Here is a 14,630-nt window from a genome sequence, read left to right on the forward strand (position 1 = left end):
TCAGGGTCGCGGTGGGTCCAGAGCCTACCTGGAATCATTGGGCGCAAAGTGGGAATACACCCTGGAGGGGGCGCCAGTCCTTCACAGGGCAACACAGACACATACACACATTCACACCTATGGACACTTTTGAGTCGCCAATCCACCTACCAACATGTGTGTTTTTGGACTGTGGGAGGAAACCGGAAATTAATTAATTAATTAATTGTTGTCTCCTTTAGGCTTTAGTCTAATATCTGTTTGTGTCCTTGTTTAAATAAAACTTTCCTTTGATTACCTCCACATCCCATTCATTCCTCACACCTCAATGTGATACTGACAGAAAGTGAGAATGTACACGTCAATAGACCGTCTGTATTTTATTGTGAATAAAGTCTAACATAAAGAATATTTTAAATTGTAACAAAATTCTACATTGCTGGATTAACTGAGAGAGGAGCACCAGTTTAGCCTGTCTTATAAACTCACTTATATATAATAATATATATAATTGGTACAGTACTGTTATTTACTAAAATAACATTGTCCATGGAATCAAGATTACTTTGTGAATCAGAGGTATTTGGGAATTTCAGGAATCAAAAGAGCCTTTAAACAATGGACTCAAGAGGTGCTTTAACTGTATAAAATATGCTGTGCTTTTTCACTTTGGAAACATGGTCTGCTAAAAAACCTGGACCAGCTAACAGCAAAACCTTGTCTTGTTCAGAATGCTGGTTTATTTGTCTGCAACAAAACCAGCATATGTTTCCTATATGGTGGCAATATATAGATTTAAAATATTTGACATAGAATACATGCTTAAACTAGTCACATATATGCCAATTTATATGAAACTGGGCATTTTAAAATCTAAAATTTAAAGTGTATACTTCAGCCATATGTCAACATATGCAAAGATGTATGTAATAAATGCATTCAACAGTATAACTGGTATTATCAGTTGAAAGGATTATTATGCTTGCAGAAAACAACCATTACCATTAAATCAAATTAAGGTAAATTGTAGTTGATTAGCTTGTGTACATGAAATATACATAAAATATGAAATACACAGGACACATGAAATATTTCAAGTGTACTACTTGAAAAATGAGTGTAATATTTACAAAAGCAGCTGCATATATGTACATAAATTGCTCATGAATAAAACATGAAATGAAAAAAGTATGATAGAGGTACATTATTGGTTACTAAATGTATGACTAAGTGTCGCAGTCACACAGCTCCAGGGAACTGGAGGTTGTGTGTTCGATTCTTGCTCCGGGTGACTGTCTGTGAGGAGTTGGTGTGTTCTCCCCGTGTCCACGTGGGTTTCCTCCGGGTGCTCCGGTTTCCTCCCACAGTCCAAAAACACACGTTGGTAGGTGGATTGGCGAAAAGTGTCCGAATGTGTGAGTGTGTGTTGCCCTGTGAAGGACTGGCGCCCCCTCCAGGGTGTATTCCTGCCTTGCGCCCAATGATTCCAGGTAGGCTCTGGACTCACAGTGACCCTGAATTGGATAAGCGGTTACAGATAATGAATGAATTATAAAAGTACCTTTGTGTTCCCTAAAGGTACGGTACATTCTCTTCTCAAGAAGGAGAGGTGGATATTTGAAATATTTCTTTATAGATAAAATAACATAAGTCATGGATATTAAATTAAAAATATGACATCATTAGAACATATAAAAATCGACAATTGTAATAGAATATGGTACAGTTATGTTCCCTCACTAAAGGTACTGAATAAGTACCCTTGAGAGTACCACAATGTCTGGTAATTTCATTTCAAACAGCAGCACTTGCTTTTCGATGGGTCTGAACATGTTTAGCACTGAGACTCATTTACTTAGGAACCATGCTGTTGTAAATCCATACAGAATATGGACTGTCCTTTTCTTACTAAAAAAGCAAGGTATTATCTGGAGGGCAGCAGATTTGTCCAAAATTGTATATATCATTTAGCTTTAAAGGGGCCTTCCAAAATGTGCAAGTCACCCATGCCATGTGCACTAATGTCCCATAATACATTACAATAAAACAGTACAATCATGGGCTCTGGCTTTTGAACTGTGCACTTAATGGGTTTCATGAGCATGCTTATACTTTGATTTCTTCCAGAGAATGACAGAAGTTATAAACACAGCAGAACACACAAGAGAGGACCTGGCTGTAGGAGGATCTTCTGGAAATGAAGGTATCTCCTTCCAGGTTAGTTCTTCTGCCATTACATGGGCAGATCTCAGCAGTAGCTTTAATCTCAGTATATCATTTAGTTTCTTAAAATGGAAAAGATTAGTCTGATCAATCCAATCTTGGATATGCCCTTGACTTTGTTCAGATATCCCCAGATATACATGATAGACACCCAAAATTGTCCAAGCGTCTGCCCTCCATTGTTGTGGAGCCTTCAGAGGGAGAGGTAGAGAGTGGGGAACTGCGATGGCCTCCAGATGATCTGAGCCGCATACACAAATGCAGCTCGAGTGAAGCCACAGAGGACCCTGCTGCACAAACCCAGATCACACATGAATGTAAAGGTTAGACGTACAGAGACAGAAAGCACAAAATTAAGTGTTTTTCTTTTTTTTACTGTAGTTACAATATGACTATAAAATCTGCAATGGGTTTTGAAATTTACATCAACAAACCATTATTCTTAGTTGGGGATTTCAGTTTAAGTTAAGATTTTATGCTAAAATTCCCTACTTTTATATTTCTTGAATGGTCAATTTGTCTGTGTGTGTACGTGTATATATACCATGAATCTTTTTGTTTTCTCTTAGAACATGATGACTGAAGGAACATGGTCACATCTGGAGCAGCTGGAATGATAAAAATAAGTCATTGCCACAAGCTTCTCTCTCTGTCTCTCTTTCTCTCTCTCACACACACTCACAAACACACACAACAACACCCCCCCACACACACACACACACACACATATATAAAAACTGATCAACCACAACATTAGAATCACTAAACAAGTGAAAAGCACTGATTATCTCATCACAGTGGCATGTGCCAAAGTGTGGGAAACATTAAGCAGCAACTGAACAATCAGTTTTTAACATTTTGGAAGCAGGAAAAATGGCCATGCATGAGGCAACTTTGACCAAATTGTGATGGTCATAACATTTTGGTCTCAGCAATTCCAAAATGGCAGGATTAATCAGGAGCCAAAGCAATTTAATGTACCAGGAAAGTGAAAGTCCATAATTTCCAAGCCCAAAGAAGAGTTACTGTAGGAGAAGCTGCAAAAAAAAGGACTGGTCAGAAAAAGGTGGTCTGGTCTGCTGAGTTGCAACATGATGCACTTTGGAAAGAAGACTATTGTTTGATGGTCTGGGCAGTGGTCTGCTGAGAAAGTCTGTCTTGGCATTCACACCAAAACATTTGTGCAGACCAAACACACGGCTTCATTGTTAAAGAATGATTTATGGAAAATAAACAATAGCTCAAATAGTTGATTTTGCCACCAATACCAAAGATCTCAGGGATCTCTGGGATCAATGCATAGTAAATTCACCAGTGTTAAATTAACATGGTTAGTGTAATAATTTAACACTCTCAGTGTTAGCTAAGTTAACACTAATAGTGTTGATTTAACACTGGTGAATTTACTGTGTGGCATATCCAGAAATAGACCTTTAGGCCTGGGCAAAAGTGGGTGGGCACAATTAATCTTCCTACAATAATATACAAATACAAACTTTAGGGATGCGGAGGAGTTGATTTCAGCAGTGGTTTCTATTTTGGCAGAGCCAGTGCTCCGATGTGGTTGCTAGGGGGCCCATATAACAGATGTGATGAGGGAGAATGTAATGTCAATTCCCAAAGACACGGTGTTAACGTAAGTTACACCTAAAAGCAGAGCTGTAAGTTCCCAATGTTTCAACACTGACTTGTTCTCAGCGCCAAAATTGTAGGAGGGACTGTGACTCCATTGGCTGCAGCGCTGAAAGATAGAAAGCTAACTCTGGCTGCTGACTGGCTAAATAAAAGTCACGACCAATGAGTTGAAGTATAAATACGCAATAAACGCATCCCGTTTCTTTTCTAAATGGAACATAGCATTCAGTTTCCAAATACAATTGGTCAGTTTTTTATACAACTGAGGTTGGCAGTCATTTACAATGTAGCCGAGTTGAGACGGCACAAAATGGATTAATCAGTTGACAGAACATGTCAGATAATAAAACTGCATTTAATAATATTAATACAAATAACTAAAAAATATGTGAAATAAATAATTTTATAAATAGTAAATAAATCTAAATAAATTTCACTCCCCAGCTCTGAGTCCGACTCGCGGGAAAATGCGTTTGTCCGGAACAGTAAGAGAAGGGAGTTTGTCCTCAATCGTGCACTCGCATCCCCGGCTGACTGGGTGGTCCTTGTTCCAGTTGTAAACGCTTTTGCCTGGAATATGCTAGAAAAACCAGTCATTTGATGAACAAACTGATTCATGGAGGCCCTCGTAATTTACAAGATAAATAAAATAAACTAAAGGATCAGCTGCTAATATCTTGGTGCCAGATATCGCGAGTGGTTTAAGGTTATGGCTGATCAGTGTATATACAAATAATACACGTAAGTGCCATATTTTAGCTTTCTCAGTAGCTTTATTTCTGGGTTTGTGGCTTCCACAAAGCATGTTATAAGAAATTATATTTTAATGAGAAAAAAAATCTTGATACATTCGTAATGAAATTATTTCAAATTTAAAATGTATTTGCCATTTAAGTATACGTACAGTATTGTGCAATATCATAAAAGACCTGAGAAAATTATATTTTAAAAGCTATTTATCTAGTCACACTCATATTACAATAACCTATAAGCAAAACAGACCCATATTCATTGTATTTATCTGCCAGTAGTTAGTTTGGCTAATAAATGAGGAGCATATTTTATACATCTTCATATATACTATATTGATGTTTATTTACTCTGATGTTATGCTAATAAAATTATTACTACCAAGATATATAGATCTGGAAAATTAGTGTATGTGCCACAGTATTGAATAGGAGACTGTTAATAAATATTTGCTTGCTAGCTTTTTTTCAAGGTTCTAGTAAACTGTAACACTGAAAAAAATGTATATAGCAAATAATAGTCTTATACAAAATGAATTATTCTTTGAAGTGCTTTGAAGAACCCCTGAAAGTTCCCATTAAATACACCCTATAATCAGATTAATTATTTGTTTTTACATCACAGTGGCCACTTAAAGCATTTCCTATATATAAGCATTATTTATCACATGAGCACAAGTGTGTACAGAGACTTCATTCCAATCTGGCAGGAGACAATGTAGACTGGCTGCCACAAAGCTTCAGAAAAATCCTCCTATATCAATCTTCGTGTGTTTGGTTGAGTGTTAGTCTATTTCCCTTTCAAATGATTTATAACATCCTGGTGCCCTCCACATGTACACATTTTAGCATGTTTTACATTCTTTATTACATAGGTATAGCATCAAATGTTACCAAAACATTGCCAGTGGGATATATTAAGCAGTGAGTGAACAGTCCATTTTAAATTTGTTGTGTTGGAAAAACAAATATGACTTTTATGTACAAGGTGCTCCGGTTTCTTCTCATGGTCCAGAAACACATGTTGGGTTTGGATTGGCGACTCAAAAGTGTACATAGGTGTGAGTGTGTGAGTGAATGTGTGAGTGTTTTGCCTTGTGAAGGACTGGCACCCCCTCCAGGATTTGCAAACATATAAGAGAGGAAAACTCATTGTATAGGAAATTGCCCTTTTATATTGAAGTGGGGTAATGTCAGGAAATGGGTCAGGGCTTTGAAAATATTAATTATACAAACAGTTGTATAACACAAAACATGCACAATCTTGGCTCAGAATATCTAAAAATATGTTTGCATGGTAGATGAATTTGCCACAACCCTCTTTTGCATCACCTCATTTATATCAGTGCAAGCCTTATTTCTGAACATGGGAAAAGGAAATGGCTACAAAATGAATGAAGGTGTTTACCCCCATCTAAAAATGACAACAAACCAGGGTTATAGAACTGACCTACACATACCCAGGCCTGAAATGAGCCCATATATTTTGTTATTTTGAGTAAATGTCAATATTTTGACATTTTCAGTAAATGTACTTTGTCTTCATGTGTAAATGTTCTTAAATGGTGTCAGTAATGTTTAATAAACTCTTAACTTAAATATCCACCAGTTGTGTATATTTTCTGTTAAAATATTCATATCTAGTGTCTAGAATGTTTTGGGGCCTTTATATAGAGCTAATTTAGAGGCACAGTGATTCCGGGTAGGCTCCAGACCCACCGCAACCCTGAACTGGATAAACGGTTTAAGACAATGAATGAATGAATGAAAGACTAAGAGAAATATCACCCACACTATACACAATATTGAGTGTAAAACATTGACTTTAGTGACACATTTGAAAAGGTAAAATTTATTAATTACTGAAGAATGTTTGCCTCTCAATAAGTTACATTTTTTGCTGCTCTGAATAAATCAGTTCTTCCTAATTTGGGGCTGTCTCGCAGACTCTCTAGGCAGAGACGTGTAAACATGGACATACAGAGATCCAATCAGAATGCACCTGACAGTATGAGGCCAGATTAGTGCACTGATGGTATAAGACTCTCACACAACTTGTTGGAGGAGCGTCTGTGGCTACACTGAGGCACTGCCGTGGTCATGTGAGCCTGGAGCTTCCATGATTCAGACGGACAAGAGTGGAGCGCATGCGCAGCACAAGAACCAATAAATGAGTCACTCCTCAATACATAGGCTAAACAGTGTACAAAATGTCCAGGACATAATACACAGCAAATTCACCAGTGTTAAATCAGCACTATTAGTGTAAAATTAACACTCTTAGTGTAATAATTGAATACTCTCAGTATTATACTAATAGTGTTGATTTAACACTGATGATTTTGCTGTGTAGGTAGACATCTCCAGAAAATTCTTTTGTCATATATATATGAATATTACCCAGTGCTTCTGCTGAAAGTAATAATAATAATTTACCCAGTAAGAATATACATATACATCTACTATCATACCTTCACTTACTCTGTACCATTTTTTTATTGCACCTTACTTAACAGGTAATTTCTCTGTAATTAGCTGCCTGTAATTTAAAGTGTGACATAATAGGGTTAAATTAAAATTCCAAATTAAAAGCATATCAACACTAGTTATGCAAAGCCTCTAAAATAAATGTACAGGTTCTAGTAAAATAAAAACATCACATCCCAAACAAATTCAAAATGAAAAACATTGTAAATACCCTATTTCAAAAAATGTGGGACACGGCAAATTGAAAACAAAAACAGAATGGAATAATGTGCAAATCATTTAAACCCTGATTACCCTGAAACCCTGAAATGTTGAAAAAAAAATAGTCAATTTTGAGACAAAGAGAACAGATAAGAGAAATTATTTTTCTGGCTTGGCTTAAAGTTTAATAAAGTAGTTCTCCATGAACTACTGAAAGTGTGCATGAGCAGTGAGAGAAGTTTCCAAGCTGCAGTGAAGTCAAGATGAACCGAATCCCAAATGTCTCCCTACAACCTCCGTAAGGCACATTGTTGGTCATAAAATAAAGATTTGTGCACTCATGTAATGCAATGTATGTCAAAAACAATTTTAAATGAGCTATAGTGTAGTGTCGCAGTCACACAGCTCCAGGGGCCTGGAGGTTGTGGGTTCGATTCCCGCTCCGGGTGACTGTCTGTGAGGAGTTGGTGTGTTTTCCCCGTGTCCGCGTGGGTTTCCTCCGGGTGCTCCGGTTTCCTCCCACAGTCCAAAAACACACGTTGCAGGTGGATTGGCGACTCGAAAATGTCCGTAGGTGTGAGTGAATGTGTGTGTGTGTGTGTTGCCCTGTGAAGGACTGGCGTCCCCTCCAGGGTGTATTCCCGCCTTGCGCCCGATGATTCCAGGTAGGCTCTGGACCCCGCCCTAAATTGGATAAGCGGTTACAGATAATGGATGGATGGATGTGGACTATTTTGGAAGTATGGCACTATTTTGGGAGCTCCTTAACTGACTGACAAGGGGAACAAAATTCTGTTTACATATATGACATGGATAAATGAGTCAGGGATCCATACTTTTATTTCTTTTATTTTAACATCTAAATGATCACAAGTGTTGACAAAGACAATAAAACAATTAAAAATGAAAATTTTTATTTGAACTGTGTGTTCGTGTAATGAGTAGGTCCTCAATATGGCAGCTTCTTTGTACTGTGTTGTCAGCTGCAACCCATGTATAAAGGGGCCATGTAGCTTGTTGTAAGTGTACAGTTAAAATGCCAGCATCCATGATTGTATGGAAGTGCATTAGTGCACATAGCATGGCTGACTTGCACATCTGTGAAGGCATCATTAATGCAGAATTATTAGTACTGGTTTGGGAGCAACATGCTGCCATCTAGACTTTGTTTATCAGATAATTCTTTGTATATTTTAGCCAGACAATGCCATTTCACATTCTGCTTAAATTATAACAGTGCTGACATCTAATAAAAACATTTAGTGGATTTTGAAAAATAGTAATAATAATTTCTATTTTTTGCATTTAACCCATCTGTGGCAGTGAACACACACAGTACTGGCTGTGAACACACTCATTCACTCAATTTTTCTACCAGTCGTGGGAATTTAACCTATGACCTTTTAGCCCTAAGCCCTCTTCTCTAACCATTAGGACACAGCTCCCTGCAACACTATAGCAGAGACCCAAACTATTGAGGAGCTGAAATCCTATATTAAGCAAGATTATAAAAAATATTTCACTTTCATAATGACAGCAATTTGTCTCCTCAGTTTCAAAGTGTGATTAAAAGAAGAAGTGATACGCAGTGGTAAACTTGAGGTTTGTATGTGTCTGTAGCCCTCAAAATTCATCTTGGTTGCAGCTTTTAAAACTTAAATTGCTCCCCTAACTACACCAGAAAAGGCTCTGTTTGGTCAGATAGTTCTCAAATAAATGGTGGTGGTAAGCAGGTACATATTCAGTAAAGTGTTTAATATGGTTAAAGGCTACTATAAATATAAATAATTCAGTCTTGTAATTCCTGAATGCAAAAAAAGAAGACTGCATAAAGAAATGATAAGTCATTTTAACCAACACACAGCAGCAAGCAGCAGCAAGTAATACATAACAAAATATTTATTTATTTATCCATCCATCCATTATCTGTAACCGCTTATCCAATTTTTAGGGTTGCGGGGGGTCCAGAGCCTACCTGGAATCATTGGGCGCAAGGCGGGAATACACCCTGGAGGGGGCGCCAGGGTAACACACACACTCACACATTCACTCACACACACACCTACGGACACTTTTGAGTCACCAATCCAATGTGTGTTTTTGGGCACGGAGAATTCAGAAGAAACCCTTGCACTCATGAGGAGAACGTACCTCACACTACTATGACCACTGGACAATATGAAGAAACCAGAGGAAACACAGGGAGTGAACAAGGTCAGGGAGACCAAGGGTGACTTCAGAATCAGAATCAGAGAACCAGTTCATTACATGCACAAGTCTGTGAAAACTACAGTTAACTGCTCCTAAAATAGAACAGCAAAATTCCACTAGACCTATTTTATAAAATCAGCTACTCAGGGCAGATTACATAAAAAAGGAATAAAAGAAAGAGATAGGTTTAAAATATATATATAATAAAAACAGATTTGGAACCCTCCATAGTGCTCTCACATATTGCACCGTAGGTCATTAATATTTTTTTGTGAGATGTAAGGTTTAAGTTCTCATGTCAAATTAGCATCTGATTACTGTCAGTATTAAGAGATTTATTATCTGTTATGTGGACTATTTTGGGAGTATGGCGCTACTTTGGGAGCTCTGTAACTGACAAGGGAACAGACTTGTCTTTACATACATGACATGGATAAATGTGTCAGGGATCCATACTTACTGTGGGATGAAAAAGTATGGGAGCCTTTTGAAACTTCATGGTTTTCTGCATAAATTTGTCATAAATGTGACCTGATCCTCATCCAGGAAAAGGGTATTGACAATAATAATAATAAAAAAAAAAATTCTGATCATTCAGGTCTTCATTGAGAACAACTATAAAAAACTCATAGTGCTAGTGGATAAAGTATGTGAACCCTTGGGTTAATGACCTCAGGTGTTAGCATACCAGGAGTCTTGGTAAGAAAATGAGTTTGGATGTGCGGACTAGAGCTACCTTGACTGATAAAAAACACTCTCTGCACAAGGAGGATACGCGTATGGGAGCCATGCCTTGCCAAACTGAGTTGTTGATTTACATAAAGTTAGAAAGGGCTACAAAGTGATTTTAAAGACTTTTGAAATGTACCTGTCTAAAGTAAGGCAAAAAATCCACAAATGGAGAGGCTTCGGGATTGTGACTAATCCGCCAAGAAGTGGGCCAGTCAAAATGACCCCAAAAGCACAAAGGGGACTTATCAATTAAGTAATATATTAAGGCATATTTAATGCACTTCTCTAAACTTTCTGTGGTCCTTTTAAGTGTAATCCCAATCAGAAACAACCCAGCATGACAGCCGAAGATTTGAGGGCATCATTGGTACAATCTGTGTTCATTCTACAGTCCATAAAACCTTGAACAAGCAAGGTGTCTATGGCAGGACACCACGAAGGAAGCCGCTGCTTACTAAAAAGAAGATTGCTGAATGCCTGAATTTGTGAAAGAGTACACAGACCACAATGATACTGGCAATTTTTTTGTGGACAGATGAAACTAAGATTGGTCTATCTGGAAAGAAAAGGCAGCACTACATCTGGCTTAAAAAAGGCACATCACCATGAAAATGTCATTCTAACCATAAAGTATGGTGATTTGAGCCTGCTTTGCCACATTAGGGCCTGGTCAGCTTACAGAAATTGAGAGGAAGATGAATTCCCAAGTATATCAAATATCAAAAATTCTATGTGTGTCTATATGTCAGTTGAAAGTAGAAGTTGGGTGATGCAACAGGACAATGACCCAAAACACCGGAGCAAGTCCACAACAGAATGGCTTATGAAAAATAAAATCTGCCTTTGGAGTGGCCAACTCAGGGCCCAGATCTCAACCTTATAGAGATGCTGTGGATTGACTTGAAGAGAGCCATACACATGAGATGTCTAGGGGATATGACAGAACTAAAGGAGTTCTGCCAGGAACTAGCTACAGGAAGCACCTGGTTGAGGTTATTGCTACAAAGGTTCCAAGGTTTCACTTACTTTTTCCACTACCACTTTGAATATTGAATGAGTGTGTTCAGTAAAGACCTGAAAGATCATATTTTTCTTTGAATTATTATTTTAGGCAAATTATATTTGTCAGGGGCGACACGGTGGCGCAGCAGGTAGTGTCGCAGTCACACAGCTCCAAAGACCTGTAGATTGTGGGATCGATTCCCGCTCCAGGTGACTGTCTGTGAGGAGTTGGTGTGTTCTCCCCGTGTGCGCGTGGGTTTCCTCCGGGTGCTCCGGTTTCCTCCCACGGCCCAAAAACACACGTTGGTATGTGGATTGGTGACTCCAAAGTGTCCGTAGGTGTGAGTGAATGTGTGTGTGTCTGTGTTGCCCTGTGAAGGACTGGCGCCCCCTCCAGGGTGTATTTCCCGCCTTGCGCCCAATGATTCCAGGTAGGCTCTGGACCCACCGCAACCCTGAATTGGATAAGCGGTTACAGATAATGAATGAATGAATATATTTGTCAGTACCCTTGACTTGGATGAAGATCAGATCACATTTTATAATAAATTTAGGCATAAACCCATGAAATTCATAAAAGATTCACATGCTTTTTCTTGCCACTGTTTATTTCTTTTGCTTTAACATCTAAATGAGGACAAGAGGTATTGACAGAAACAATATAATAATATAGTTATAATAATAAGTTAATAATATAATAATAAGTTAAAAATCACCGTTTTTATGTGAGTTGTGTGTTTGAGTAATGAGTTTCTCTCCAATATAACGGCTACACTATACTGTGACATCAGCCACAAACCAAGAATATGGTTTTACTAATATGGTTCCGCAAAAATAAATACAAATAAAAACAATAAAGATGCCATTTTGGTCCATAATCCAGGTCAGGTCTTGTATTTGGAGTAGAAAATAATAAAAACAAAAGTGTCTCCCTTTCTGATTATTTACTTTATTTATAATAATACTTGTGTGCAGTTATGTTCTTTATACTAATATTGATCTACCATAGAAACAGAAAATTAACCTGAGCACAAGTGTTTCATTATTAGTCATTTACTGTAGCATAATACATGTATTATAGTCATATGATTCTCAGACTTACATGGACATGTGCATCTGCTATAACTCAGTTTAACTCCTCTTTGCACCATTACATATTTCTTTGCTCCTGTTGACAGCTAGCAAAAGGACAACTGAAAGACAACAAAGAAAATTGAATCTAAACAAAGAAGCAGGAAAGGAGGAGGAAGGCGAGGAGGATAAAGGGAAGCAGAGAGACAGGCACACAGACAGCAAAAGTAAAAAAGAAGTTAGGGCTTTTGGCAAACACAGTCGCTTGACTGATGCTATTAAATGAAGCATAAGATTCAGTGTAAACATGTTTACAGATAAATCAGAACACGCAAAGACAAAAAGAGACAAGGCAAGATGAATAAACTCTGTGAATGCAAAGTAGAAAAGATAATGGCCTTAGTTATATTGACTTAATTTAATCACACTCAATTTTTGTTCTGAAAGCACATTGTGAAGCTGGACATAAGGTGATTAAGTTTTCCTTAGATGCTGTGATTAACATGACTTTTGTGACCTGAAGACACACTTAACGATCACATAATCCTCTGTTCAGTAATGATGTCCAGTGCTGTGAATTCTTAATACCTTTCAATTCTTTCAATCTCAGGAATTTTTTTTTGAATTTTGTATATATATATATATAGCAGCAACAATACAGTAAAGTTGGCACCAGAAATGCTGGATGCCAACCAAGATGCTGCAACAGAATGACAGAAAAACCGAATGTTTTGGCACTGTAATACAGTTCTCCTTCAATGCCTCTGGTAATAGAATTCTCTGTAGTCTGGCTCATTTGGCTCATGCTGACCAGAGAATGTGGCCCTTGACCTAGTTTTACAAGGGTCTGGAGTCTGATAATCAATAGAGCCATCAGCAGCAGACTCCCCTGATTATCATTGGCTTTATCATCTGAGCCATAGACACAGCACACCTTGTCCTTTTGATTGGATTAATTTATTCTACTCTAATGTTGAGGACAAATACAGCCATGTGCAGGTGTGCTTCCCTATGAATGAGCTCCAATGTGAAGTGCATTTGCTGTAATTTTTTCCTCTCAGTAGTTAAAAGCCATGTTTTGTTCAGTGGATTAGCTTTAATCTCTTGCTTCCCTTGTCACAGCCCCTGCCATCTTCAAACACTGGATTTCAAAGGTGGCCACAAGCGAGAAATGGACACTGACATCTATGAGCATATATTCATTTAGACATCACTCATGCTTAAACGGGCACATACAAGTAAACACACATTAACTATCTGCAGTAGACATATAGCACATTTGTAACTGCTTTTTCTGTTTCTGTCCAGTACTTGTAAATGCCTCTTTACATTGCAAAGTTTGATTCAAGTGAACCTCTGTAATAAAACAAATAATCAGTCGGATAAAAGATTAATACATGTTCACTTGATCATTACATATAAAGGTGACCGCTAAACTCCAAAGCTTTATATTAAAAATGATGTTATACCTGCAGTGTAATTAATATTTTAGTAATGCAATGCTTATGATGTGAAAATCCCCCACCTCCATATCCATGAGATATATGAAGGCATATTTAATGCACTTCTCTAACCTTTCTGTGGTCCTTTTAAATGTCATCCCAATCAGATTCACATCAAAGACTTCAGCAAATCAGAGGCCCCAAGTGATGAGGATGGTGCTGTGTGTCTATTGCCCTTTTCTGTTGGCTTGAAAGGGGTCAGCGGTTAAGAGTGCGTGTGTGGGTTTTATGAGTGGTGATGTTGTGTATAAATGTGTGTTATGGTACACACTGTCCTACAGGTTTATTTGTTATTAAGGAGGGTGTGGGTTTGCTTATTCTTGGAGAAGCTTTCCAGCTCACAGTAGAATATTCACTCATCAAATTATGGAAACGCATAAGCATGTTTCATTTTGGGTGTTTCCACAGTTATGTTAGAAATTGTAAGTAAGGCTCCTGTGAGATGTAACTGTCCTGTCATTGGAAGATTGCAAGATATTTTCTCCTGGTTACGTCAGGGTCTACTGTGGCATTGGCCTCACTCACTCAGTATGATGACTGGCAGTGCACATGTCTGAATTAACTGAAGTACATGTGTTGGGCGCTTAAAATTTCTATTCAATTATGCTGAGCTGTCTATTTTGGAGATACTTTAAAACAAGCTGAGATTAGTGTCAAACCTTGGGAAACACTACTAGCTTGGCTGCACTGAGGTTCTCCTTCAATTTTTGCTTTGCTGTCCCATGATGTTGCATTGGCAGCAGCTTCAAAAATAAATGATTGACACAAATTACTAGTTGATTATATCGAATTACTAAAAACTGGAGAAAATATCTATTTAAAAACATATGAATAAAGT

This window comes from Hoplias malabaricus, chromosome 8, assembly GCF_029633855.1.
Source record: "Hoplias malabaricus isolate fHopMal1 chromosome 8, fHopMal1.hap1, whole genome shotgun sequence".
Lineage (NCBI taxonomy): Eukaryota > Metazoa > Chordata > Actinopteri > Characiformes > Erythrinidae > Hoplias > Hoplias malabaricus.